The sequence below is a fragment of the Tenrec ecaudatus genome, chromosome 6 (assembly GCF_050624435.1).
Source record: "Tenrec ecaudatus isolate mTenEca1 chromosome 6, mTenEca1.hap1, whole genome shotgun sequence".
In the NCBI taxonomy this organism is placed as follows: domain Eukaryota; kingdom Metazoa; phylum Chordata; class Mammalia; order Afrosoricida; family Tenrecidae; genus Tenrec; species Tenrec ecaudatus.
In genome coordinates this window covers 106,066,836-106,088,052 of record NC_134535.1, presented here as the reverse complement: position 1 = coordinate 106,088,052, position 21,217 = coordinate 106,066,836, and the positions used below count along the sequence as shown (strand labels likewise).

Here is a 21,217-nt window from a genome sequence, read left to right as displayed (position 1 = left end):
AATGTTTCAACAAGCTGATGCAACACTAGAGACACTCATTTGTCTATGCCAAGCAATTTGGAAGACAGCTACTTGGCCAACTGACAGGAAGAGATCCATATTTGTACCCATTCCAAAGAAAGGTGACCCAACAAATGTTCGAATTATAGAATAATATCATTAGTATAACATGCAAGTAAAATTTGGCCAACGATCAACCAACAACAAGTGCAACAGTATCTTGAGAAGCTGCGTTCAGAAGAGGACGTCGAACAAGGGTTATTGCTGATGTCATATGGACCTTGGCTGAGGGCAGAGACTAACAGAAAGATATTTTGTGTGTATGTGTGTTTCATTGACTATGCAAAGGCGTTCAACTGTGTAGATCATAGTGAATTCTGGACAGCCTTGAGAAGAATGGAATTCCAAAACACATAATTGTGCTCGTGCTGAACCTGTACACATGAGAAGAGAACAAGGGAATACTGCCTGGTTTAAAATCAAGAAAGGCATGTGTCAGGGTTGTATCCTCTCGCCATCCTTACTCAATCTGTATGCAGAGCAAATAATCAGAGAAGCTGGCGGATGTGAAGAAGAATGTGGCATTGGGGTTGGAGGAAAACTTATAAAAACCTGTGATATGCAGATGACAAAACCTCGCTTCCTGAAAGGAAGGAGGACTAGAAGCACTTGCTGATGAAGATCAACTACTGCAGCTTTCAGCATGGATTACAATGTAAAGGACCAATAGGTAATGTCGTGATAAATGGCGAAAAGATTAACATTGTCAAGGATTTCACCTTGACTCCACAATCAATGCTCATGGAAGTAGCAGTTGAAGAGATCAAAGGATATTGCATTGCATTGGGTAAATCTGCTGCACAAGACTTCTTTAAAGTGTTGGGAAACAAGGATGTTATTTTGAGGTCTAAGGCACGCCTGCCCCAAGCCCTCGTGTTTTCAAGGTAGCCTCATATGCATGTGAAAGTTGGACAATGAATACAGCAAACATGAAAACCCATGTCCTTGAACTGGGGTGCTGGTAAAGAATATTGAAAGTATTGTGGACTTCCAAAAGAGCAAACAGATCTGTTGTGGAGGAAGTATAGTCAGAATGCCCCTTAAAGGCAAGGACATCTAGATTGTGACTCTCGTACTTTGGACATGTTACCAGGAGAGACCAGTCCCTAGTGAATAGCCCCTCATGCTTGTGAAAGTGGAGGAGCAGTGAAAAAGTGGAAGGCCCTCCATGTGATGGGCTCATACAATGGCTAGTAGCTGCAACAATGCGCTCAAACATAAGAACAATTGTGCAGATGGTGCACGGCCAGCTGGTGCTTCATTCTATTGCACACAGGGTCACTATGATCCAGAACTGACAGGATGATACCTAATAGCAACAACAGCCTAACTCAGTGACAGGAGCCCTGGTGACACACAGTAGTTAAGGACTCCCGTGCTAAGCAGGAGGTTGGTGACATGAACTCTATGTGCTCTGGTGGTAAAGTGGGTTATGTGTTGGTTTCTTGGAAAGCACCAGCCTCTCCTTGGGAGAAGGGTGGGCTTTATACTGTCATAGAATTACCATCTCAGAGATCCACTGGGGGAAGTTCTACCCTATCCTTTACAGTCGTTGTGAGTCTGTAAGGACTCAAAGCTGCTCTATGGAAGAAAGATGTAGCAGTTTGCTTCTGTGAAGACTTACAGTCTTGGAAGCCCTCTGACACAGTCTTAATTTCATATAGGATTGCTTTGAATTGTGATTATTGCATTCAAAGACAACAGGTTTGGTTTGGTTATAATGCCATGAAGTGGACACCATTATAAGGTGAATAAACTGACATGGAGTTTGCTCCTAGAGCCTTGTAACCCCTACGCATTGCTAGCTTATTAGACTTTATTCAGCAAGTGATATTGAGCATCTTCTCTCTTTAGTGCAGTGCTGGGGCCAAAGACACGGGGAACAAGACAGACATGGGCACCTTCCCACAGCTGATAATAGAGAGCAAAGGCAGAAAATTATGAAGTGATTTCAATAAGACTGGTGAGTATTATAATGGGAAAGGAAAGGGTGCCAAGAGAGTAGTCAAAATACAACTTTGTAGCAAATTAGCACTCCCTATCAGCCAGATCACGGTTGACGGCTAATTTTGCATTGTTTGAGGATAGTTGATTACTTGTCATTCATCCACGAACCTACGATCCTTTGTCATCTCAATAGTTTTCCCCTCTCTCTTCTTCCTTTTTCTTTTTTCATCTTGTTAAGAGTATTTCTTTCTTAATTTTCCAGAGTTAAGAGGGAAGCAGCGCTGAGTGACTCTACGGGGCAGTGGGTATTGGAGATGGTTTCACAACCAGATAGATGTAATTGTGCCACTGAAATTGTAACGTAAAAAGTCTCTGAACTGGCTAATGTGTTATCTGCCTTATAATAATTAAAGAAACTCTTGGTAGAAAAATTATTATCTGCTTGTTCATAACTATAAGAGAGGAAGTCTTCCCTACATTTCTCAGAGATTAATTTTTTCCTGCTCTGCAAAGGAAGGGAAAATGTTTGGTGACATTTGGGGCCAATCTCTAAGGCCTTTAAAAATTTTTTTTTTTATTTTCTTTTTTTTTCCTTCCTAACCCTAACCCAAACCCTAACCCTCTAAGGCCTTTTTAAGAAAATTTCTACTTCATCCTCTTACTCGGAAGTCAGCTTCACTGTCCAAAAACACCCCTAACTTCAAAAAATGTATTGAAAATTTAAAAACTATCAATCCTTATAAAACAATACTGAGTTAAGTAAAATGATTTCGAAGTATGCACAATTCATTTCCCTCAGGAGCATTTGAATGCTAAAAAAAGACATTCCTCTAGAAAAATACTTTTGTTTTTGCCAAGCCATAATATTTAAAAACTAATTGAAGACAGTTTTTTGAAACCCCATGTCCCCAGAGATTCATCCATCACTCTCTCAAATTGCCAGAACCCGTGTTTCACTTCCACACCTAACTTTATTCCTTTGAGCCCTCTCCTGGAATTCAAAAACCCTTTAACGAGTGGGAAGAAAGCTCCTAAGCTGCAAATCCAAAGCGACTGTAACTTCTGGATTGGAGAGTTAGTCCACAATTTTCAAAAGGGATTGGCTAGCAGAATCTATTTTAAAATAATAATAGCCACCTTACATTGAACTTTTAGTACTTTCCAGGTGTTATCCAGCTTCTTTCAATATTGTGTCGTTCTTCCAGGGTGTAAGCAACAGAGAATTGATGACTTAATTAATGCCCATTTCTTTAAAATGTTATGATTGAGTGACATGGGGAAGTAGAAGAGACAGCAAAGATCTCATTGAGGGGCTTGTGAAAAACTAGAATTTCATTATACCACTCAGACACCACTGAGGAATGGCTCTAGTCTAGGAGTATAACCTACACCCTGGCGACCTCACAGAATTTCGCACCTCTTGGCCATGCATGTAACTTGGGTCTTCTGTGCCGATTTCTGTCTACTTGCTTATTTTTCCAACTATTGTTACTGACCACACCCAACTCACTTTTGAGAGAAGGCCTCTTGGAATTCCTTGCTCGTGTTTTCTGCTTCCAAGCTTTACTCTTCCAACTTGTGTGTTTACTCAAAGATGGCCCTCCCTGAATGCTTTGTTCTCAAACTCTGCCAGAAGGAAGAAAGTCGATCCTGTTGGACAGAACGCTCACCAAGGCTGATCACAGGCCGTTAGTCTTCAGGTCATGTCTATCACTGTTTAATTAGAATTACATGGCAAGAACACATGGGAAAGACACCTGTAAAAAAGCTCTCACAGTGTGGGAATTGCACCTGACCTGATCCCACCACACCGAGGCAAATCACTGGGGGAGTGCAGCGGAACAGCAAGGGAATGGAGTGGCAAGGTCCCCAGGGAATGCTGAAAGTGGACTTTGGGGCCAGGGCGTGGTGCCCCAACAGACTGGACTGGAAAACGCTCCTAAGGGCCAGCAAAGGATCCCTGAACTAACTACAAGCTTTTCTCTTGTGAACTCTTTTGTTCTGTTCTTTGTCAGTGGTTTGTTTTTGTTGTTTTGTTGTCTGGTTGTATACTGTTGCTTTGTTTTCCTCTGTCTTGTTTTCGTGCATGTTAGTGACTCCACAGGTCTGTCTGAATAGGACAGGCTGGATGAACTATCTGGAGGAAAAACAACGGGACCGACAGTTCCGGGGGGACTTGGGGTGGGGGGGTAGGGGGGGTAAGGAAGTGGTGTTAACAAACCCAGGGACAAGGGAAAAACATGGGACACCAAATGGTAGAGAAGGGGGAGTGGCAGGCCTGGTGGGAAATGATCAAGGGTAAGGTTGCTTAGAGAAGAGGTATACTCTAGCCCAGGTGGCAATGAAGCATGGTAGTAGGGCAGGAGGAAAGTCAAGGGAGATGGAGGAAAGAGCTAGGAGTCAAAGGGCATTCATGGAGGTCTAGACAAAGACATGTACATGCAAATATATATAGGAAGATGGGGAAATAGATCTATGTGTCTATATTTATAGGTCAAGTATTAAGGTGGCGGAAGGACCTTGGGCCTCTACTCAAACACTCCCTCAATGCATGAATACCTTCTTTTATTAAATTGGAACTCTATGATGCTCACTCTCCCGACACAACGGCTGGAGCCAAAGTGGGTGAACAAGTAAATGTGGTGAAGAAAGCTGATGGTGCCCGGCTATCAAAAGAGATAGTGACTGGGGTCTTAAAGGCTTGAAGATAAACAAGCGGCCATCTAGCTCAGAAGCAACAAAGTCCACATGGAAGAACACACCAACCTGTGTGATCGAGTGGTCCCAAAGGGATCAGTTACCAGGCATCAAAGAACAAAAAATCATATCATTGACTGCACACCTCCATGATAGGATCGCTGAAGACAAATGGGTGCATAAGCAAATGTGGTGAAGAAAGCTGATGGTGCCCGGCTATCAAAAGAGATAGTGTCTGGGGTCTTAAAGGGTTGAAGGTGAACAAGCGGCCATCTAGCTCAGAAGCAAAAAAGCCCACATGGAAGAAGCACACCGGCCAGTGCGATCACGAGGTGCCAAGGGACCAGGTATAAGGCATCATGCAAAAAAAAAAAAAAACAACAACGATATAAGTGTGTGTATATATGTGTATATGTAAATGTATATATATACCATATTAAATGAAGGGGGAAGTGCAGAGTGGAGACCCAAGGCCCAAGTGTCGGCCAATGGAGATCCCCTCATAGAGGGGTTTAGGAGAGGAGATGGGTTAATTAGGGTGCGAGGTAGTACCGATGAAGAACACAGCTTTCCCCCAGATCCTGGATGCTTCCTCCCCCCAGCTACCATGATCCGAATTCTACCTTGCAGGACTGGATAGGGCAGAGGCTGTACACTGGTACATATGAGGGCTGGAGGTACAGGGAATCCAGGGTGGATGATACCTTTAGGACCAAGGGTGTGAGGGGCGATGCTGGGAGAGTGGAGGGTGAGTGGGTTGGAAGGGGGGAACTGATTACAAGGATCCACATGTGACCTCTTCCCTGAGAGAGGGACAGCAGAGAAGGGGGGAAGGGAGACTCCGGATAGGGCAAGATATGACAAAATAACGAGGTATAAATTACCAAGGGCACATGAGGGAGGAGGGAAAGGGGAGGGAGGGGGAAAAAAAAAGAGGACCTGATGCAAGGGGCTTAAGTGGAGAGCAAATGCTTTGAGAATGATTGGGGCAGCGGGGAGGGAGGGAAAAAAAAAGAGGACCTGATGCAGAGGGCTTAAGTGGAGAGCAAATGTTTTGAGAGTGATTAGGGCAAAGAATGTACGGATGTGCTTTATACAATTGATGTATGTATATGTATGGATTGTGATAAGAGTTGTATTAGCCCCTAATAAAATGTAAAAAAAGAAAAGAAAAAAAAAAGAAAATGATTAGGGCAAAGAATGTACAGATGTGCTTTATCCAATTGATGTATGCATATGCATGGATTGTGATAAGAGTTGTATGAGCCCCTAATAAAATGTTAAAAAAAAAAGAATGTTAACATTTAAAAAAGGTGCCATAGAATCATCTTTGGCTCATGGTGATACCATATGTTGTGTAAAGGAATTTCCAAGGCTTTGATCTTTTGGCAACAGATTACCAAGTCTTCTTCTGGAGCACCTCTTGGTGAACCCAAACCTCCAACTTATTGCAGCAAAACACGTCAATCCTTTGTGCCACTTAGGCACTCCGCACCCATGAAGCTGCCATGAGTTCAGTCAACCCAAGGGCAACCAGAACACCCGCATACAGACGTGTGTTCACATCATCCATGTAACAAAGTAAAATCAGTAAGGCCAGACAAGCTCCTAAACTTTAATTCTTCTCCAACTCCCATCGAGGTCTCTGACCATCTTCAAAACAAAATTCTTAAACGGCCAGTGTTAGGGTTTCCTTTGGACCGTGTTGCCATTAGTTGGAATCAACTCCACACCCCGGGCTTCGGTGTTCTCAATCAGTCTTCAGGCCCTAGTTCAGTCAGGCTTTGGTGAATGGGACGCTAGTAGAATGGCTTCTATTACAATCACAAAATAATTATCTCCAAGTCCACTTTCCAGCATCATTTGATTTGATATCCTGTCTGATCTCTTCCCCTTGAAACCATTTGCATCTGTAGGCGTGCTCTACATACTAGATATTTTTTGCCTTATCACAATAGTTTCTTCTTTCCAATTTCCTTTGTTCCTCAGCCCACTTTTCCTCCCTTGAGTGATCTCAACCAAGTCCGTGGCTTGAAATAGTGCCAAGTACAACCAGTTCTAACTGTTGTCCTTAGGTCCATCAAAGACACAATCGTCTACGTGACAGTACTTGGATATGGAATATAAACCTCTCAGATTTAACATTTGCTAAATAAAATTTCTCGTGACTGCCATCTTTTGTTCACTTCTTCTGCCCAATTTGGTTCCTCCTTATTGCCTCATCAAATGTTGCATCATACACTAGAGCCAGAAAAAGTGGGAATCATCCTGGATCCTGTTTTTCTTATATCTCATATTCAATCCATAAACACAGCCTGCTGTGCTGTCTTCAAAAACAAAACAAAACACTGCCATTGAGTCCATCTGACTCATCGTAGCCCTGTGGACAGGTGAAACTTCCCCTGTGGGTTTTTGAGACTATAAATCTATATGGAACAAAAAGCCTCATCTTTCTTCCTTGGAAGGGCTAATGTATTTGAACTAGTGACCTCTCATTTATCAGTTCAGTACATAACTTATTATGCCACCAGGGCTCCTAAACCACCTGCAATGTAGCCCAAGTGTGATCCTTTGTCATCATTCTACTGAGGAACCCTTGTCTAAATCTCCAGGATCTCTCACCTAGCCTACTTCAACATTCCTCCATCGGATCTTAGGATTTCTGGTTTTGTCCCACTAACCCGTGTCTATTTCTCACTTAGGACCCATCATATCATCATAAGCCACATACCATCTTCTGCATTCAGTAGTGTTCCATTGCAAAGGATGTAATCTCATCTCCGACCATCATCATCTTTGAAAGTAGTGTTCTCCGCCTGTGTGTGAATATTCTCCCATGAATTCACTGACAGACCGACAACTACTCATTTTCTCAAGCCTCAGCACCGGGTAGCCTTCCAGACACCCTTCTCTGCTAGACCCGGTTAGTTCATTACTCAACAATTGCCCTTTCCTGGGTCTAAACGTGGTTTCACCTCAAGGAATTTACATTTCCTCTTTCTTCTCCCTGGAGATCATTTCTTTAAGAAATTTCCATGGATACTCCATTTTTATAAATTAGCTCACATGTCACTTTCTCTGAGTCTTTCTCTGACTACTATTCTTTATGCCTCCCCCTGGTTTGATTGTCTCTATAGTACTTAGTATTATCTGAAATGATTTTATTTCATGCCGTCTGTGTACATTCCCCACCCCCACCCCACTTCCCTTAGGTAAGATGTAACTTCTGGTACATAGGAAACACATGATACAGAGTTTAATGGATACAAATTTAAGAGTAGTTTACTTGATGAGGTAGTTGCTATACTAGCTGAGGAAGAGTCTTTTTTTAAATCATTTTACTGGGGGCTCTTCCAGCTCTTAAAACAATCCATACATCAATTGTATCAAGCATATTAGTACAGATGTTGCCTAAATTATTTTTGAAACCTTTATTTTCTATATGAGCTCTTGGAATCAGCTCCAAAGAGTAGTTTTGAGGCTGAATGAGATATTTGTCCCCTTCATAAACTTTCACATTACCTGGAAAGAAGACATAAAATACCTTGAAGATTCATAATACAAACTTATAAGTGTTATTGCAGTAGGCACAAATAGTGGTGGAGCTTTGCAGTACAAATAAGTAATTGATTGAGTCTACAGAGAATGTTGAATGAGAAGGCATCTGCGTTAGTCTGGGTAGACTAAAGAAACAAATTCACAGACACACATACATGTATAAGAAAGAGGTTTATATACAAGAGCAATTGAATATTGAGAAAACATCCTAGTCCACTCCTAATCAAGTCCATAAGTCCCATATTAGCCCATATATCTCATATCAATCTACAAAGTTCTCTTCTGACCCAGAAAACACATGCAATGACATCAAATGCAGGAAGATCACAGGCCAGTGGGTAGGAAGTCTTGTGGATCCAGTGGTGTTGTAGGCATATCAGCTCTGTCAGGGGTATCCATTGTGACTCCTCCAGTTCCCAGGGCATGGGTTCTATCAGCATAGTGCACGTACCTTGTCAATACAGCATCTCTCTGGGAATGAGTAGAAAGAGAAAATGTGTCTCCTGCCTCCAAGGAAGAAATACAAGAGTTCCCAGAATCTTCAGGGGAAGGTCATGCCCACACAGAGACCTCATTGGCTATTACCTGATTGACAGACTAGACTCCACCCCTTCATTCTTAATCCTTTCAAGTCCCAATTGACACCAGTTTATGTAACTACCACAGCATCAAAAGAGTGCTACTTAAACTGAATCTTAATAATAAAGAGAAATTTCTATCTTCACTGAAGATAGAAAAAGTGAATCTCAGACAGTGGCTAGTATGCAAAAATCCTAAGGAAGAAAAATACACTTTGAAAAAATAATTGGTTATAAAATTGATCTATGGATCCATCTGAATGATAACCACAAGAAGGTTTTTCAAACAAACTGACAAGCAGATTCTACAATTTTATGGAAATACCAAGAATCTAAAAGCAAGTTTGAGGAGGGGGGTGGGAAAGAGAGCAAATTGGAGCACTATGCCATATGATTTCAAGCTTTACTAAATAGTAATTTTAAAAGACTCACTAAACAAACAACACACCACGATAATAACTAGATTCTGATACTGTAATAACTATCAAGAAGTGAATAAAAAGAAACGAGTGAAGCTCGAAAGCAGTCTGACAGTTAGGGTTGAGTTTTGACAAACCATTCATGCTGTCCGATGGGAAAAGAAAGTCATTTATTTCAGCAAGTGACTCTGAAATAACCTTATATTGACATGGAAAAATGAACCTCTACCTCATAATGCATGCATTAAATAAATCACGTTGCATTATGGACATAAGCATAAAAGCTAAGTCATAAATCTTCCAGTGGAAAACATAGGAGGGTATCTTAATTACTTGGAATTTAGTTAGTGAATCAGGATAGAGAAAATAATAGCCATAAAACACTGATAAATTACCTTCTGATCATCAGAAAAACTTCCAAGAAAATAAGTGAACCAACCAAAGAGGAGGAATCTTTTCTAACTTGTAGCTGACAAAGAATTGGTAACCAGGACATAGAAAGCATTCCCATTATAACAAAATATAACAACTTTAAAAAGGACTCTGTCTTTTCACAGATGGAAATATACAAATAATCAATGGGCGCATGAAAAAAAGGCTCAGTATCAATAGTCACTGGGGAAAATTAAATGTAAACAATGATAGAATGTAACTACACACCCAAGACAGTGACTAAAATAAAAAAGACTAATAACTACCGAGGGAGAAGGATGAAGCATTCTATTCCTGTAAAATTTAAAATCTCAAAAATTCAAAGGGACATTTGCTGGAGGGCAGTGAATTTGAATAACCACATTTACCAATGAGTCCCATATTCTTACTCAAATATATATATATATATATATATATATATATATATATATATATATATATATATATATATATATATACACATACACTGACAATCCCCACAAGTTATTTTCACAAGCGTGATATATTGGTATTTTTACATATTTCTAGCTTCAACTTTGTTTCTGTGCAACAGATTTATGTTTAATCATCATCTTGGTGCCTGTTGGCATGGAAGTCTGGTTCCCAGCTTCATACCTTCACCACATGCCCTTGAGTTTCACGAGCAGCCCCTCTCCTGGCATGGTTCTTCCCTGTTCTGCAAACTACTTTCTCTCATGCATGGCGATATTACTTTTTCTGCCTGAGAAACAGTCCTCACCAGGAAGCTACACTCAAGAGTGACACTCAGGCTACAAGGTTAAAGGACCTGTATTCCACCCACTCTTCTGGCCACCTGCCACACACTGGCTGATTGAATCTCCTGCTCACGCAGAATATTGCAGGGAATGTGTGAGAGTCTCAGCTGCAGAGGGGTTATAGATCCCTTGCTTCAATGGATGAGACAGGTGTGACTGGCCACTCAGCGGGCTATGGGACTAGAGTGGTGCATGTCGGCACCCTTACCATCCTACCGCCTAGCTTCGCATCCCGTGTTCAACAGAACACAACACTGTGTGATCCTGCTCCATCTTCACAGCTGTTCTTATATTTGAGCCCATTGTTGGAGCCAGTGTGCCAATACACCTCGTTGAGGGTCTTCCTCTTCTTCCAATGACCCTCCACCTTATCAAGCATGATGACCAGTTCTAGTAACTGGTAGCTCCTGATAACATGTCCAGAGGAACATGAGACGATGTCATGCTGTCCTCACTTCTAAGGAACAATCTGGTAGGTCTAATTCCAAGACAAAATTGTTTGTTCTCCTGGTAGGCCATGGTATTGTCAATAATCTTTGTCAGCACCATCATTCAAATGCATTGGTCCTTCTGCAGTCTTTCTTATTCATTGTCCAATGTTTGCATTCGTATGAAGTAATTAAAAACACCTGGTTTGAGTCAGGCACATTTTAGTGCTCAGAGTGACATTCAACCATTACAAGAGGTAGCATGTGATCGAGAACTTATAGTATTGAAGGAAATTTAAGCTGCGTTGAAGGCGTGAGTGAAAAGCAAGGCTCTGGGTATTGGTGGAATACCAGCACAAATGCTTCACCGAACTGATGAAGTGCTGGAAGCACTAAGTAGTCTATGCCAAGAAATTTGGAAGACAGCAACCTGGCCAATTGGCTGGAAGAGATTCACATTTCTACCCATTCTGAAGCAGGTGACACCATTGAATGTGGACATTATGGAACAGGATCATTGATACTGCATGCAAATAAAATTTTGCTGTAGATAATGCAAAAATGGTTGTAGGAGTGCATTGGCAGGGATCTACTGGAAATTCAAGCCAGATTCAGAAGAAAGTGTGGAATAAGGGCTGCTATTGCTAATGTAAGATGGATCTTGACTGAAAGCAGAGAATACCAGAAACATGTTTTCTTAAGTTTTATTGACTTTGCAGCAATGGTATTTGAAAGTGTGGGTCATAAAATTGATAGCTAAAATTGGAATGCTTTCATTGTGCTTGTGTTAGTCTGGACACATTAGAGAAACAAATCCACAGAAACTCATCTGTATAATAGAGAGTTTTATATAAAGGATAAGTGCACATCAAGAAAACATCCCAACCCAGTGCTGCCCAAGCCCACAAATCCAACATTAGCCCATATGTTCGACACCAATCCACAAAGTCCTCCTCCATCTCACAAAACACACACAATGATGCCGACTGTAGGAGGAAAGCCGAATTAGTGAATGTGTAAGCATTTCAGTGTTGGCAGGGGTCTCCACACAGCTACTCCAGCACCCAGGGCTGCATCAGGGTAGGTCCATGTGGTTTCTCCTCAGGGCTGTCTTGCAGGAAGTGAGCCTTGCCAGCTGAAGCAGGGAACTGGCTAAGGCAGCTGCACCCTGGTCCGACCTTCAGAAAGGAAGAGACCCAAAAACTTGAAAGGCGAGGCTCCCTGAGCCATTTATCTCTCCACCCTTCACTTAACCCCACATGTGTTTATCGGCCAGGTTGGCACTATAAACTTTAACTATCTCAGTGCTCATGCAGAACTTATATATAGATTGTGGGATCCATCCCACATCCGGATGGGACCTCTAGGATGGTTGTATAATCAAAGGGAAGAAATTAAGAGGCTGACAAAAATTTGGGGGTGTTCAACTCCTCCCTGGTAATCAGGAATCAGGTCCGAGAGTGAGAGAATGTATCCTTATACCAATTTATATAGTCTCAGGACATGCAAGCCCCTCTAGTTACAGGTAACCACAGACATAACAAAGTGGGCTGTACCCCAGCCCTAGAGGTCCCTGAGTTCATTGGAGGAATAACTTAACACCAGTGCAGGGGGCAGGGAAGGGGGAGTGACTGACCTGACTTTCCTGGCGCAGGGAGAACAATAGCAACATGTCTGCTCCTAGAGAGAAAGCTGCTGGCCGAATAGCAATCAGCCATGTGCTTGTGAGAAGTAACTTTAAGGTAACATTATTGGGATTAATCTTAATTATGAGAATATGATTGGGACTCATCTCTAACTCACAAGTGTGGAGGCCTCCCTCTCCCAAGCATCGTGGCCTCCAGGCTTATTAAATATGAGAATAGAGAATTCATCATCTGCATACACTCTCTTCCTGATCCTCAGTTTCTCACAATAGATGGATAGACATATGATATGGATAATTCCCTCTCACTGATGTCAAGCCCATTTCAATGGGTTGAGACCTTATGGAACAGGGAACAACTGCCCGTCAAGGGTTCGGAGGCTGTAAATCTTTCACAGGAGCAGAAAGCCGCATGTTTCTCCTGAGGAGAGGCTGGTAGTTTTGAACTGTTGGCCTTGCCATTAGCAGCACAAAGCACCGCACAAGCAGGCCTCCAGATGATACAAGGATAAGGCAAGTATGGCAAAATGTTAGCAGTAGTCTTTGTGGTGGACAGATGGATATTCACCAGAAAAGTCTTTGACACTGCAAGTTGGAAAGTATTCAAAATCAAATGCTGTGAAAAAATGACGTGGAGTTGTAGGGCAACTTAGTGGTCAGTGACTGGAACACTATGGAAACAGGTGAAACAGGAAAGGCAATCAGAAGTCTGATTGCAAAGGACCTTTTATGCCATGTTAAAGCTATATTGTTCACTTCTTTTTCTTTCTATTTGCATTGCTACTGTCTCTGTCATACTCTCATTACCCTTCATCAGGGATTTTGCAATATATTTATTTAGTCAGATTAGACTGAAGTGAATCAGATAGGAAGAATGCACTTACATTTCACCTAAGTGTACCATATGCTTTCTTGCCTTAACACCAGGCAACTATTGTGTTTTTCTGCATAGAACAGAAATTGCTATTTGAGTTTGTTCCTAATTCTGAATGGTTTGAAAATGGTATTGTAATTTCTAGCCCTGAAGGCATTACTTTGGGTTCTGCCACCCACCCCCAAATAATCAAAGAGCAGACCTCATCTGTCAGTTTTACAAACTGACAGTGAGAAAGGACCTTTGTTTCCCTCATGAAAGAGTGGAGCAAATGTTAACTGTGAAGTGTAGTAGGACGCAGATCTTCTCAATTTATGAAAAAACCTCTCCTTCCCCAAACCTCGGGAGTCAAACGCCGTTCATTGTATCAAACACAATGATCATTGCTTAAAAGTTATGCCTTGTTGTCTGGAAAGACGTGCATTTGCTAGCTTCTGTGGCTTTCCCTCTCCAGTTTTCTTTTCACACTGGATAATGAGGTTACTATTTCCAAAGGTGTAATCCTAGGTGATGTCATAGGTTTGGGCACATTAAGTGTTTACCATCTAAGGAGATAAAGCAGCAGGGACTGGGTGAGCCATGTATTTCCCAAGCGCGTCGGTTACAATGTAAACTCACCTCCACAAGAAGCGTTGGAGAAAATCATTCCTAAAACACAGTGTTAGTCCTACGCCAGACCATCTCTCCCTTTGCAGCAAATTTGGTTTATTTATTTATTTCTTACACGTCTGTTTTCATTTACATAATTTTAAGAATATGGTTATATCTCAGGAGTTTGAATCATCTAAACCTTGTGAGTAAGACATCTGCTTCCTTAAAACCCTGTCTGGGGTTTGCCAGCCTTGGCACTTCCCGAGTTTTGTCCAGAGCTGGCATAAAAAGGTAGAGACAATAAACATTATCAGAATAGATGAATGAATGAACAACAACAATGATCCCTGAACATAAGATACAGCAACTAATGGTCATGTAGTTCAATCTTAAATTAAGCAATATATCCCCCTTTGGGCACTACAACATAATATTCAACAAATAATAGACATTCACACATACATCAAATTCCCCATTAAGTAATGGGACACACGTTTTATTTTGGTAATGAGATCATTGTTGCAAATATTAATTGTTTTGTGCTAGCTTTGCTGGTGAAAGAAAAGCATGATCGCCTAGTTACTATACTCAATAATTATAATAATAGACTTCCTAGTAACAGGTATTTGGTCGATGCAAAATCTCTATTGGCAAATGTTTCTGTGACTGGTATATAGTGACTGTGATCATTTAAAAAAAATTACTTAAAACTATAATCTGGCCCCAGACAATAGCTGGAGAGTTTTGAGTTTTGTATCTGGGAATTCCCCTCACTCCTTCCCCTCCTTTCCACCTCCCCACACAGCCCTCAGTCCTTGGCACGGACACACTTTGCCTCATCCAGAACAAGCTCCGCAACTGTTCTCTCCTAGCAGGATCCCAGTTTTGTTTCAATTTTCACCCATCCAAAATTCTAGAGGCTGAATTGGTAGAAGAGTCTTAGAGGCCCCACACCCTTGACCACTGATAGATTTAGGCTTCTACTTCTGACACAGCTCCATTCAATCAGACATAAGGGGCAGTCTGTACCTGTTGTACTAGGATAGCCTTAGCCATCCCAGAGGACATACAGGGAATGCAAGGTCACTTGTCTCTGGAAATCACTGTGTCCTCTTTGGAGCTGACACCTGGAATTGATGCGTTTAGGCTGAAGATCTCTTCACAACTGAACCAAGAGGTAACATCATAATACACAGTGAAATGGTTGAAGTTGTCTGGGATTTTGGGTCCTTTGATTCACAATCAATGCTTTTGGAAGCCTTGCACTAAGCAAAGCTGCTACACAAGACCTCTTTAGAATATTGAAAAACAACGATGTTACATTGAGGACTGAGGCGTGCCTAACGCAAGCCACGATATTTTCCATTGCCTCACATGCCGTGAGAGTTGGATATTGAATAAGGAAGACTGAAGAATTGATGACTTTGAATTGTGGTGCTGGAGAAGTATATTGAAAGTACCATGGACTGTCAAAAGGTCAAACCAGTCTGTCTTGGAAGAATTATGGCCAGAATGCTCCTTAGAGACAAGCATGGCAATACTTCGTCTCACACACTGTATTAATCCGGGTACTTTGGAAAAATAATTCCACAGAAACTCATGTATAAGAGAGAGTTTTATGTAAAGGTTAAGTGCGTATCAAGAAAACATCCTAACCCAGTGCTGCCCAAGCCCACAGTCCAACATTAACTCATTAACCCATATGTCCAACACCAATCCACAAAGTCCTCCTCCATCTCACAAAACAGACATACTGATGCCAACTGCAGGAGGAAAGCCAAGTCAGTGAATGTATAAACATCTCAGCGCTGGCAGGGTTCTCCACACGGCTGCTCCAGCACCCAGGGCTGCATCGGGGTAGGTCCATGTGGCTTCTCCTCGGGGATGTCTTGCAGGAAGTGAGCCTTTCCAGCTGAAGCAGGGAACTGGCTAAGGCAGCTGCACCCTGGTCCGACCTTCAGAAAGCAAGAGACCCAAGAACTTGCAAGGCGAGGTTCACTGAGCCATTTATCCCTCTGCCCTTCAATTAACCCCATATGTGTTTATCGGCCAGGTTGGCACAATAAACTAACTCACATACTTTGGACATGTTTTCAGGAGGGCCCAGTTCCTGAAGAAGGACATCATGCATCATGGTTGGTAAAGTTGAAGGGCAGCAAAAGAGAGAAAGACCTTCACAAGATGAACTCATCTAGTTGTTGCAATAATGGGCTCAACTCAATGGCATCTAACTACAACAACAACAACAACAACAACAACATGGCTGACGAACAAGCCAACACAGGCCCAAAGTTAGAAGGAAGTGAAACTGTAACCCTATGAGTTTATAGACTGTTTTCCCTTTGTTTAAGGTTATTATAATCTAAAGTTTCTGATATTTGCTGCTGAAAGCGTCATGACTGTCTTCTGAGTGCTGCGTGTTCTTATATGTTCCCTTTGATAGGCAAACAGCCCTCACAGGAGGCCGTCAAAACTGCCCTAGTGTGCTTTTGCCAGTTCTTTAACATCTCCATGGTCTGACAACCTCTAATTTCAGCTAGATTGTAAGGGAACATCTGATGCTAATTTGTACCAAGGTTTTTCCAGTAGAAACCCAATCTGGTTGGTACCACGGTGAGAATGGCTGAAAACCCTTTTGAATAGTCTATATTTTCAATGCAGAAATTTTTAATTGAAATAAAAGTCCAATTCAAACCTAGATTCAAATGAGATCTAAATTTATTTTCCAAAATAAAGAAAATTTCAGAATAAATATCTGAAATAAGTTGTCATATTGTTTTTCCTGAAACTGGACTACACTGTGTCAACATAGGAGAGTGGGATGGGGAGCGAGAGGGATAAACGAGGAGCTGATACCAAGGGCTCAAATAAAAAGTAAATGTTTAGAAAATGATGATGGCAACATATGTACAAATGTGCTCGATACAATTGATGTATGGAATGTTATAAGAGCTGTAAGAGCCCCCAAGAAAATGATTTTTAAAACGATTCAAACAAACAAAATATTTTAACTGCGTCAACATAATTGTAATGTTACATGGATTTTGTCAATTCTCAATTTTGAGAAGCCAGTCGCCTACGAATGCCAGACATGGATAGGAGCATTACTGAGCAGAATCTTTGATTTCTGTTCTCAACCCAGTCAAACAGATGAGAATCTACTGTGGTGTGCTTCATTAGCCTAAAACATTCCCCAAGCATCTTTATTACAGTAGAAAGGAAAAATAATTTCCACAAACCAAAAAAATACCGAAGTATCTTTGTTGTATACCTCACTCTAAGAACGTATCGCAAAGAGTAAAGCTTGTTTTATGGTCCGTGGTTATTTACTTTCTACAAGGCTCATAAACTTAAAAGATTTCATTCCAATGACGGCTAGCTAGCACTGCAGTCCTGAGATGGGCTCTCAAACAATCGGCGCCACTAAACAGGACGGTGGTTAATGTGCTGTCTGGGGGAGGAGAACACGTGATGGAGGAGCAATTACACATCTTCACAATGAAGGGTTTTTGTTTTGTTTGTTTTCAAATCAGATTCTTTGGGGGATACTTTGAAAACCTCAGGTCAAGTGACCGAGAAGCTAAGAGAGGCTTGCTATGAAAGAAGCTATTTTAGAGGTTGAGATAAAAGAAGAAGCTAATCCTTACTGCGTGGCACATTCCAGGCATAGCCTATAAGTGAAGATGGGACGATCGTCTTCTGAGATTCAATAACCATAACCTTATAATTCCATCCAGCAGAAAACCAAGAAACCAAATCTATCAAGTCCATTCCAACTTGCATCAACCAATAGGCTAAAGTAGAACTTCCCTGTAGTGGTTCCAAGGTGGCAATCTTGACCTCTTTCTCCCATAGAGCAGCTGGTGAGTCTGGACGACCCACCTTTGAGTTAGCACCTGGCAACTGAAGCACTGTGTCATCAGAGGCACCTCAAAAAAAAAAAAGAAGAAGAAGAAGAAGAAGAAAGAATAGGATGCACTGGGCCCTCATTCCTGGCTCAGTAAACTGAGACCAAAAAAGGCTCAATAGTCTTCTCCTCTAGCAGCAGATACGGGTATCTGCCCCAAATGACTTCCTTTTCCTTTTGCGACTTGTTTATGGTTTATAAAAATAAAAATAAAAGCAAAAAAGATAAAGTTACATTTCATTGAGCACTAACTATAAGGCCAGACACTATTCAGATACAAAAAAGCTGGACCAAAAAACTACAAAGCAATAGGAACAGAGTACTCTGAGAACCCAGAGGAGAAAGCAAACGTCCCAGTTTTAGCGGGAAAATCCCGATTTTTAACATTTTTCCGTGTCCCATGGCATTTTTTAAAAATCCCGATATTTGGAAAGAATGCATGACAAGCTAGGGTATACACTTTTCGGCTGCCATGTGGCTATTTCGCCAGGATATGAGTTTTATCCATGGTGTCCCGCTTTACCAATGTTAAAATCTGGTCACCTTACTCTAGTAGCCAGTATATCGCCATAGAAGTACACCAACCCCGATCAACACCTAATGCCTCCAATGTGCCAATAGTAAGCATTTGGAAAACAAGAAAGCAATGGGAAGCTGTATACAAACATGGGAGGGGTGGGTGGAAAGACCGTCCCGAAGGTCCAATGTTATTGCAGTATAAAGTGTATCTGAACTAAGTACATAGGGAGCCCTGACGTTGCTGTCAGGTGTTGGTCTCCTAACCACAAGGTTAGCAGTTCAAAACCAGAAGCCATTCTTTGGGAGAAAGGTGAGGCTGTCTGCTCCTGTAAAGATGTATAGCCTCCACAATCCGCCACTGTGAACCAGAATCTAGTCAATAGCAGTGGGCTTTGGGGTTTCCAGTACATAGGGGTGTGCAGACCAGGCATAGGGGATAAAAAAAGGAAACTATTCTGCTTTGGAATGAATCGTTGGGATTTCCTGAGGGGGTAGGAGCATGTTTGGATCTTGTGTTTTGGAAGATCAGATCTGAAGCAGAGACACCAGCTCTACGAAGTCGTTTTAGGAGAGCGGTGACTTTCCACATTAAACCCATATCCAGTGAGAGGGGAGGAAATATATAGAATCTAGAGTGTGAGAAAGGGAAAAGGGAAATCAGGAGGACCAGGTGACTGAGTAGTTGTGGAGGGAGAGAGAAATGGAGAGATTGGGGAGTATTTGTAGGTGTGTAGTATAAAACTTCAAGGAGCTAAGTGATTAATTTCTTCCACATGAACTCCTAACCCATGCAGCTAGTAAACTAAAGAGGAGATGGCATTATGAAAGTTGTTACTAGCAATGATAAATAACAGGTCTGTGGCCTCATGCAGAAAGAACTGAAGATCCCTACTATGCTCATACAGTGAAGGTTACCAAACGAAATGGCCTTTGAAATTCTGCATGCATAACTGCTTCTTGTTATTTCAATCTTATGAATGTAATCAATAATAGTAAATGGTTATTATATAAAATAAATATCAACTATAGCCAGAAGAATTTACATATCATTCTTACAATTAATATCTAAGTATCATAATTTAAATTATGCTTCTAAGTTTCCAATTAGAAATTTCCTTCTTGGTTTTCAAGTCTTGCCTTGAGTCTCCTGATGAAATCTTCACGTGTTTTGCTCCAAAGTTGTATCAATGAGCATTACTAATCATATTTTTTTAGAGAAAAGGAAATAGCTAAGTCATCTGTTTTCACTTTTGATGCTGAGTTGGTCTAGACAGGACAAATTTATTTTACCAGAGCTTTGGCGGGGAGCCGTTATATCCTTAGAAATGTGATTTTTTTTAAAACTAAGGATATGCTCCTTGAATGTTGTCATTGCTACAAAGACATTTGCTTCTTTACAGGTATTATCAGTTGTTACTGTTAGAACTAGTCATACTGTAAACATATGACATATTGCACTTCAGGCTTCTTTCCCACTGCTAATTGGAGCAACGGCAGACTTTAAACTAGGCAGAGCCGAAAGAACTATGTTCTTTGACAATGATAAAAGATTTTTTTTACTACCAGAAACAAGCAAATCTGTTTCGGAAGAAGTACAGCCAGCATGCTCCTCTGAAGGGAGGGTGACGAGGCTTTATCAGGAGGGCCCAGTCGTGGAGGAGGACATCATGTTTGGGTCAGCAAAAAGGGGGGGACCTCACTGAGATGGATGGACACAGGGCTGCAACAGTTAGCTGCAAACCTAACAGTTTATGAGGAGAGTGCCCGACCAGGCAGTGTTTCATCACGACGGACGCCACGTCACTGAAGAACAACGTGAGGAATGTGCATTGAAGGGCACACAAACCTACCCGCATACAGAACAAGAGGGACAGCTCCAGGCAAAGTAACGACCGCTGTTTCCACCTGATCGCCAGTCTCCCTCAGGCTCCTATGGACTATCACCCCTACTGGACCTCCACGGTGGCCATCAGCCTGACTGTAGGGCTCTCATTGCTTTCTCTTTCCTTTCGCCATTTCTGTGAGCACACGTCCCGGCGTGCATTCTTGAGCACTATCATTGTGGGCTGATGCTTGTCGAACTTCACGTGACTAAGCTGAATTGTGCTGTGCGGGTTCTTTTGGGCTTGGGTGCTTTCGTTCAACACGGTTTTGAGATCTGTCCATGTTGTCTCCAGCGGTACCACCTTCGTTTTCATGGCTAGGGAGTGATTTTATGGACTGAATATCCCAGAAGTTACTGATTGTTCTACTACCGATGGGGATTTGGACTGGTTAACAAGTTTTGATTAATATTAAAACCCAAACCCAAACGCACAGCCATCTAGTCAGTTGTGACTCATAGTGACCTGGAAAGGATGGGGGTAGAACTGCCCCTGTGGGTTTCCGAGGCTGTACCTCCCTTTACAGGAATAGAAAGCCCCTCCCCCCATTTCTTCTGTGGAAGTTCGAACTGGTAGTTTCGAACTTCTGACCTTGAGGGTCATGTAGCAGCCCAACATGTGCCCCCTATGCCAGCAGGGCAGACTATTTCTACAGACGTTCTGATACCTGTGCACCAGGTACACTTACTTAGCAGTGGACTTGCTGAGCCGCAGAGGGTCTTTTCATTTGTTGTACCTGTTTGCACCCTGTCACTGGACTAGGAGAGCTCCTGAGGCTCTGGGTTTTCATCAGCATGTCACCATTCTAAGTCTTTCATTTTAGCTTACGGAGCCCTGGTGGCAGAGTGGTTAAAGTGCTCAGCTGCTAACCCAAAGGTTGGTGGTTGGAACCTACCATCGAAA

At 41.9% G+C, this 21,217-nt stretch overlaps 1 long non-coding RNA gene across 1 annotated transcript in view; it reads left to right on the top strand.

The window, feature by feature from the left end:
- The window catches only part of LOC142451133 (uncharacterized), a 48,715-nt gene extending 32,131 nt beyond the window's left edge, over positions 1 to 16,584 (top strand). The window contains exon 3 of the long non-coding RNA XR_012784973.1: positions 16,103 to 16,584. This is a non-coding gene — a long non-coding RNA (uncharacterized LOC142451133). The remainder of the gene's footprint in view (positions 1 to 16,102) is intronic.
- Positions 16,585 to 21,217: the final 4,633 nt, after the last annotated feature.